The sequence below is a fragment of the Diospyros lotus genome, chromosome 12 (assembly GCF_014633365.1).
Source record: "Diospyros lotus cultivar Yz01 chromosome 12, ASM1463336v1, whole genome shotgun sequence".
In the NCBI taxonomy this organism is placed as follows: Eukaryota; Viridiplantae; Streptophyta; class Magnoliopsida; order Ericales; family Ebenaceae; genus Diospyros; species Diospyros lotus.
The window spans coordinates 23,255,871-23,265,095 of NC_068349.1; positions in this window are offsets into that span (position 1 = coordinate 23,255,871).

Genomic DNA, 9,225 nt, shown 5'->3' on the forward strand with positions numbered 1-9,225 from the left:
AAAATAAATAAATCTAACCTTTAGATTATCGAGTCGTTCGCGGATTCGAGCCGTCCAAGCATCCGGCCTCTAACTCGTGATACGCGGCACGCGTCCGTTGGCAAGGAGAGCGGAATAGGAGTGCTAGCTCCTTCTCCTTTGCGCTGCTTGAGTATGGACGGTAAAAGAATGTCCACGTTTCAAATCGATGCCAAAAAGAAACGGGAAGAGTGAACGGCAATACGTTTTTCAACTCTTGAAAAACGACACCAAAATCACTACAATTTTGGGCAACCCATAAAGGGATATTTATAGTGAAATATCCTAGGGTTTTTAAAACCCTAATGGATTGGGCTAGCCCATTAATTCTAATTTAATTAGAATATTTAGTGGGCTTTTTCTAGTCCAACTAGAAATATAATTAAATGCCCCAAATCCTTTTATAGGTTTAAATAAAATATTTTGGCCCAAATCTAATTCAAGCCCAAATATAATATTTAATATTTAGCCCAAATCTAATTTGGTCAAAATATAATATTTAATATTTGGCCCAAATCTAATTTAGTCCAAATATAATATTTATTTTAATATTTGGCCCAAATCCAATTCAGTCCAAATATAATATTTAATTTAATATTTGGCTCAAATCCAATTTAGTCCAAATATTAACTTAAGCCCAAATATATTTCCTATTTGCCACTCCAACAAATAGAAAATTATTAAATTAGAAACTCCTTCCTAATTTAATTAATTGCCATTTTAGGAAACTCTTTCCATTATGACGACTTCTCGTCATATCGACGTCATTACGTCTATTTGTTCTTTTTCCGTGAGAACCTACGACGACAAAACTTCTTGCTGAAGTGTCCCACTTAACCATACGTCCACTCTCCTGGTTTAAGCCAGGGACCGTGCCTATTGCGTATGACTCATTAGGCTTCCGAATATGTTGGCAATGTGTCGGTACAAACACATAAGACAAGATTGGCCTCTAGCAAGGCATCATGCCTACCCAATTATTCAGAAGGATTCATAATCCGCAAATAACCTTTCACGAGCATGGTTACCGTGTAATTCGATCATCTCGTCAATGTATCTTATGTGATCTCAAGTATGGTGATGTGTTGCTTGATAACGATCACATGAGTTTTCTTCGGTCTTCCGGATATCGTCACTTAATTAGAAAGTAAATCAATAACTCCTTATTGATCTCTTTCACCATGGCCATGGATTTAAAGTGAATATCCACCGAAGGCGCCTTAGATACATCATCCTCTATCAAGGGATAGACGAGTCCCATCTTGGTTATAAGCCCATCTCCATAAGCCTCAAGATATACCCAACGATCGCCCACATGCAGCCTTTGTCTAGGCCCATCGAAAGGATGTCAAAGCATACCGATCTTCTTATGAGATGACCATGACAACCTCAGGTCCAAGGATTAGTTACACCCATCTCGTATGACAATTCCATCAACATAAAACCAAAATGGATTCTCATGGCGAGTCATGTCCAGTGACACGTTCTATAACATTAGTCACCTATGTACTTGTCTAGACATCCCCATGCCTATAGGTGTGAGACCCCCATTGCTATCACATAGCAAAAACATAGCACATACAAGTCTTACCGCAATTGTCAATGTCCATTCTTGACATTGCTACAACTTGGGACGTTTAATGATGTCTAGAAACTGTGATGCATTATCTCACATTTTTATAGATTAATCACAGTATACATCATATGGACTTCTATCTAGTTTCATTCGGTTATTACAATAATAACAAGAAACTAATAGAATGACTTCTTGTAAATTTGAACAACTCCTTATTCAAATAATAAACATGATTACAATTGTCAGTGTACAACATGCCCAATCTAATTGGGTCTAGAGCACCTACACTAACAGAAGAACGGTTGGATTTGGAGGTCATCGGGACAGAAGTAGATTTAACAGGAATATTCTAACTATCTACGTGACTTGTATAGTGTCTAAGACTTATGTAGTATCTATGACGTTTTGCAATCGAATGTGTAATATCTATAGAATTAATGAAGGACCTACCTTATCGGATGGTAAGACCCTGTTATCTAATCCGGAATGTTACTTTCTTTTCAGATGGTGAATACCTAAAGGAGATTAGCAGTAGGGCCTAGGACGCCTAACCAGCAAGGAAACACAAGTGAACATCTGGAAGGCAACTCCAGCCAGGAGGCCGAGAGTAGTCGGCTGGATCAAATGGAGCGAATTCTGGGGAGTATGGTGGGATTCATATAAGAAACTCACTCCCGAGACAGCCATGCAGTCAGCATGCTCGATTTTTATCGTCGACGGAATCGTCCCATTTTTCAAGGAAAGCTTGGCGCGGACCCCAGCAAAGGGGAATTTTGGATCGAGCAAACAAAGAAGCTACTAGACCACCTACACTATAGAGAAGAAGAGAAGGTCAATTGTGCCACCTTTATGCTACAAGATGAGGTAGATAGGTGGTGGAAGGGAGTCAAGAGGATAATGACCCCTCGGGCCAGGGCACCCTACATCACTTGGGAGCGATTTAAGGAACTCTTTAATGAGAAGTACTTTCCCCTGAATTTGAGAATGAAAATGGAAAGCGAATTCATAGAATTAAAATAGACCGGGGACTTGACTATCGCTCAATATGAAGATGCTTTTAGCCGATTGATCCGGTACATGCCCATTTATGAAGGAGACGAAAGGATCAAGGCTCAGAAGTTTTTTGGGGGGCTAATTCTGAAACTTCAGAGGGCGTTGAGTAGTATAAATACTCAGTCCTACTCAGAAGTGGTGCTGCAAGCTTTTACCACTGAGGCCAACCTAAGCCGAATCGAAGCCATCCAAGGAGAAAGTCAGCATGGGAGCAGTCATAAAACAGGCAAGAAGCTGGAACTCTAGAAGCAAAGTTCAAGCCTGGTATTCTGTGCATCAGATGCCAGAAGTAACACCCTGGAAGGCCGTGCCGGCTTGGAACAAAAGGTTGTTACAATTGTGGAGAAATGGAGCACCTCAACTAGAACTGCCCAAAGAGAGGAATCACTTGTTACAACTACAAGTAGGCCGGTCATTTTGCAAAGGACTGTCCCAAGCCGCGACTAATGAGTCAACCTCAAGGGACGTCCGAGAAACCCAAAGTACAACAAGGAAGGGTGTTTCACCTAACACAACAAGAAACGGCAGAAGACCCAGCCGTAATTGAAGGTACCATGCTCTTATCTGGTGTCTCCATGCATGTTCTGATAGATTTAAGAGCAAGTCATTCATTCAATTCACATGCATTTGCTAAAGTATTAGAAGAAAAACCAGAAAACTTGAATTATCGTATGATTGTCGCAACCCCAATGGGGAAGTCTCTAGAAACTTCATCAGGATACAAAAATAGGAAGATGCAGATAGGAGAAGTTGAGTTCATGGTGGATCTAATCCTTCTGAAATTTCAAGATTTTGACGTGATCTTAGGAATGGACTTCCTAACCAAGTACAACGCGACATTGGACTGTATAGCTAAAATAGTCTGTCTCAGGAGCAGAAACTTGAACGTCAAGTTTCAAGGGCAAAGGAGGGCAAGTGATCGAAAATGGATCTCGGCTCTAAAGGCTGAGAAACTATTACGTCAAGGAGCACGAGGATACTTGTCTTGTGTCCAAGATAAAGGCAAGAAGCCGTTAAAAGTCAAGGAGGTACGAATCGTTAGAGAATTCGGGGATGTGTTTCCTGACGAATTGCCTGGATTTCCACCCTAGCGAGAGATCGAGTTTGCAATAGAAATCGTGTCAGGGGCAGGTCCAGTTTCAATACCCCCGTATAAAATGGCCCTTACAGAATTAAGGGAACTAAGGACCCAATTATAAGAATTGCTGGACAAGGGATTCATCAGGCCAAGTATGTCACCATGGGGAGCACCAGTACTTTTTGTAAAAAAGAAGGATGGGAGCCTGAGGATGTGTATCGACTATCGACAGCTAAACAAGATAACGGTCAAGAATAAGTACCCACTCCCCAGAATCGAGGAGCTGTTTGACCAGTTACAAGGAGCCAAAGTCTTCTCAAAAATCGACTTGAGATCGGGATATTACCAACTGAGGATCAAGGCAAAAGATGTACCCAAGATAGCTTTTCGTTCTCGATACGGGCACTATGAATTTCTGGTGATACCGTTCGGACTGACTAATGCCCCAGCAGCTTTTATGGATACTATGAATCGAGTCTTCAGACCATTCTTGGACAAATTTGTGATCGTGTTTATAGACGGCATACTGATATACTCTCCCTCAGAGGAAGAGCACGAGACGCACTTGAGAGTGGTCTTACAAACATTGCAGGAACATAAGCTATATGCCAAATTTTCAAAATGCGAATTTTGGTCGTACCGGTGGCATTTTTAGGGCATGTTATATCGACCGAAGGAATATCGGTCGACCCGACCAAGATAGCAGCTGTGGCGAATTGGAAGCAACCTCGGTCGGTTACTGAAATTAAGAGCTTCTTGGGATTAGCTGGATATTATAGGAAGTTCGTGGAAGGGTTTTCCAAGATTGCAATGCCCCTTACCAAGTTAACTAAGAAGGGGGTGAAGTTCGACTGGAGTGAGCACTGGGAATAAAGTTTTCAGACACTTAATGATAAGCTGACAACCGCTCCAGTACTAGCTATTCCAAATGGATCAGGAGGATTCATGGTTTACACTGACACCTCGAGAAACAGTTTAGGGTGTGTACTGATGCAGCACGGTAGGGTCATTACCTATGGATCTCGACAGCTCAAGAACCACGAGCGGAACTACCCGGCGCACGATTTGGAGTTGGCTATAGTGGTGTTTGCCCTAAAGATTTGGAGGCATTATTTTTATATGGCGAGAAGTTCAAAATTTTTACAGATCACAAGAGTCTACAATACGTCTTCTCGCAAAAGGAATTAAACATGAGGCAACGGAGATGGATGGAGCTGTTAAAAGACTACGACTGCACTATTCAATACCATCCCGGTAAAGCTAATGTTGTAGCAGATGCCCTAAGTAAGAAAGAAACCACCTGTATGACCGGAATGATGATGGTAGAGTGGAAGTTAGTTGAAGCTTTTAGCTTGATGACGGTAGGAGTAATTTCCCGAGGAAACTCTGCCTACGCAGCTAGTCTCACGCTACAACCAGAATTAATGGATCAGATACGACAAGCCTACTCAGAAGACTCTCGAATTAAGATGTGTGTTGACGAGCATGGACGAGTAAAGAGACCAGACTTTGAGGTAAGAGAAAACATCATTCGTTTTCAAGGTAGAATATATGTACCTCCTGTAAGGGAATTGCGACAAGTAATTTTGGGAGAAGCCCATCGATCCAGGTACTCAATACACCCTACCGCCACCAAGATGTACCAAGACTTGAAACTTGATTGCAACAAAGAATGAAAGAGAACTAAAAAGAAAAAGAAAAACAGAAAACAAATCTTGTTATGGCAGAACAGTTTGACGGTTCCCCGGCAACGGTGCCAAAATCTGATCGATGCTGTCGAACCCCGATAGATTAGATGAATAATGATTCGGATTTGCAATAAGGGTGCAACCCAAAGTCGTCTCCCAACGAACCTCAAACGAATCTGTCAAAACAAGATTAAACGAGGGGGGGTTGTGATGAAAACCAGAATTAAAAACGTTCAAGAATGAAACAAAGATGAACTAAAACGTAACCCGCTACAAACCCTACCTTTTTACCACGGTAATCCTTGTCTCACTTATAAAAACAATCTGTTTGGTTTGATTTTCTTTTGATTTGAAAAACTCTTCTACAACCGTAAAAGATTAAATCAAATCGAGCAATCGCTCATACAAATATACCGTTTCGTTTCTTTCTAATCAAAGCCTCAACCGAGTACATCAATTAAACCCATCCAAAGGTCATGCATGCATTCACACAATCGCATAAAAGAAACATACATAAACTTAGAGAAGGAAAAGAAACAAAATCATTCATAAAAACATGAAAATCGAGTTCTAAACCGGATTCAACAATATGACCGAGACTCAAACCGGGCAAGGGGTACGAGAATGTAGTGAATCACAAGCAAATTAGCCTTCCATATTCTTGGTTGAAATCATGAGAATCCTCCCAAAATTGGCCACTTAATGTGCTTAAATAGAGCTTAGGGAGGAAACCCTAAGTTACCGCAACTTCACAGCCGATTTCGAATAGGATAACGTACGTTTTGGGATTAGGCCCCTTTATCAAAATTGTATATCAGGAAGATTAGATGAATTTTGGCTTTTAAATAACTTGATTTGGATATCGGACGCCCAAGTTATGGCCTTTTAAAGATTCAGCATCTGTGCAGCTTTCCTAATTTGACCCAACTTTCTGGTCCCGAATTTGAAGCGATGTTTGGAGGCCCAAACGAACTTGGATTTGGACAAACCATACCATTCCAGAAATCCCAAGAAGTCCTATACAATATCTCTGAAGACGTCATTCACTTTCTGGGATTGTAACTTGGCCAAAAACTTGAAAGAAGCATAGAAGGTCAAATCTGTGAGCACACTTTTGCTTCTTTGTTTCCAATCTCCTTGTTTCCCTTCTTGCCATCAAAATTCCTCATGACCCAGGAAGCCCTAATCTGTCCAAAATAAGATAAAATAGTGTGAAGCCCAATTCCTATAAAATAAAATAAAACAAAATCAAGATGAATAAAATGACACAACTAACGTGCAAAAACACTAAATATGAGGGCTAAATAATATGAAAATATGCGCTCTATCAGGCCCGGAATGAAGAAAAGTGTAGCGAGGTACGTTAGTCAATGCGACACATGCCAAAGAATTAAGATTGAGCACCAAAAACCTGGTGGGAGTCTACAACCATTAGAAATCCCGGAGTGGAAATGGGAACACATTACGACGGATTTCATGACGGGATTGCCAAGAAGCCCTAAAGGAAATGATGCTAACTGGGTGATAGTCGATAGATTGTCTAAGTCTCCTCATTTCTTGGCCATGAAAGTAAGCCAACCGATCAGCAAATTAGCTCAACAGTATGTGAATGAGATCGTCAGGTTGCATGGAGTGCCCGTAAGCATTGTATCAGACCGCGACCCGAGGTTCACTTCTAGGTTTTGGGGAAGTCTGCAAGAGAGTTTAGGTACTCAGCTTAGGCTAAGTACAACTTACCATCCCCAGACTAATGGCCAATTAGAAAGAGCCATTCAAACGCTAGAAGACATACTACGAGCTTATGCTATTGATTTTCCTGGTAGTTGGGAGGAGCATTTTCCATTAGTAGAATTCGCTTACAATAACAGCTACCACAACAGTATTGGAATGGCCCCTATGAAGCCCTGTACGAACGAAAATGTAGATCCCCGATATGCTGGACTGGGGTAGGTGAGCGTCAAATCTTGGGACCCGAGATAGTTCAAGAAACGAAAAAAAAGATAAAAATCATTCAAGAAAGGATTAAGGAAGCTTAGAATCACCAGAAATCCTACACAGATACAAGAAGAAGGAAATTGGAGTTCCAAGTAGGTGACAAAGTATACCTAAAGATATCTCCACTAAGAATGGTGACTAGAAGCAACAAGAAAAAGGGTAAGTCAAGCCCCCGGTATATAGGACCATACAATATAGTGGAAAAAATTGGGCCAGTCGCTTATCGACTTGCACTACCGGTGGCCCTGTCAAACCTCCACGAAATTTTTGTAAGGAGGGGAGAATATAATACCCTATGTCATTATAAATAAATAGTATATTGGCTTAATTAAATTGTGTTATATGATATGTAATTAAATTATTTAATTAAGATAGGATGATACCAGAAATAAAATAAGCATGTGACCTTAAAGAAATTATAGAATGTTAAGATAAATAATTATTTAGTGGTTAAATGGGATTTTGTATGTATATATATTTAAGTATTTATGTATAAAGCATGTATGTATATAATTTAGTATATATGTATGTACATATATAGCTATACATGTATGTATATAATTTAGTATGTATCTATGTATGTATATATGTAATATATGTATGTATATGTATATATATATAAAAAAAATTCAAAAAATCAGAATTTTGCAGAGCAACAAGCGGCCAGAGCATGGCCGCGCCTGCGATCGGATCTCAGGGTAGGGGGTCATTTAATGGCCGAAGTGACGCCGGAGTGGCCTCTAGGACGCGTGGCCGTCCATGATAGGACGAGTTGCGTCGGATTTGGGCTATAAATAGCCGCACCTGGACAACCCCATTTCATCTGAAAGTTGTCTTCTAATAGTAGTCGATTGGGGCAGTGTTGAGAGGTTTTGGGAGTAGGGTCTTGATCTTCGTCTTGTGGGCAATGTTTCTGTTAAGTTTGGTGACCAACGAAGCAGAGGAGAAGGCGAATCGAAGCTTCGCTGGAAACGCGCGACTCACCGGAGCCGAGGGGTATTCGGCCGATTCGAGGTAAGTTCGATCTCATTTTTTTATTAATTGTTGCTCCATTGTGTTCGTAATAGCAAGATCTAGAGGATAGGAGGAGAAAAATTAAGATTCGAGGTCGGATCGTCAGCCGTCGGCGAGGAAGGCCGCCGGAGAAGACGACCGTGAGGTAGGGGTCAGGCGCGTGGGCGCACGCACCCGCAAGTGAGGCAAAGGCGCGTGCCCCACACACGCCCGCCAGAAGAAATAAAAATAAAATAAAAAAAAAGAGAAAAGAAAAGAAAAGAAAAGAAAAGAAAAGAAAAGAAAAGAAATAAAAGAAAAATAAAAATAAAAGAGATAAAATTTTGCAAAAAATTTTATTAAGTCTGGAATGTTGTCTATGATTTATTTTGTGAAGAATTTTCTGGAAATGCTAAATTTATTAATTATTTAAGTAGATTTTTCTATTATGGAAATAAAGAAAAATAAGATTTTAATTCAGAAAAATTCAAGGAAATTTTAGAATGTTAGAAGTATTATTTAAGAAATATTAGTGAAGAGAAATTGAATAAAATGAAAGATTAGATAATTATTATGTAATAATTATATATTTAGCTATTAGGAAATAAGGAAAAAATAGGAATTTAAGTTGAAAACTTCCATGAAAATTCCAGAACGATAGAAATATTATATAAGGGATATTGGTGAAGATAAATTAGATTTTATGAAATAATAGATAAGTTTTATGCAATTCTTGAAGAAATAAGATTTAGAAATAAAGAGAAATTATGGAAATTATAAAATAAAAAAATAGTAAAATGATATGCTAAAAAAAATAAGTTTAA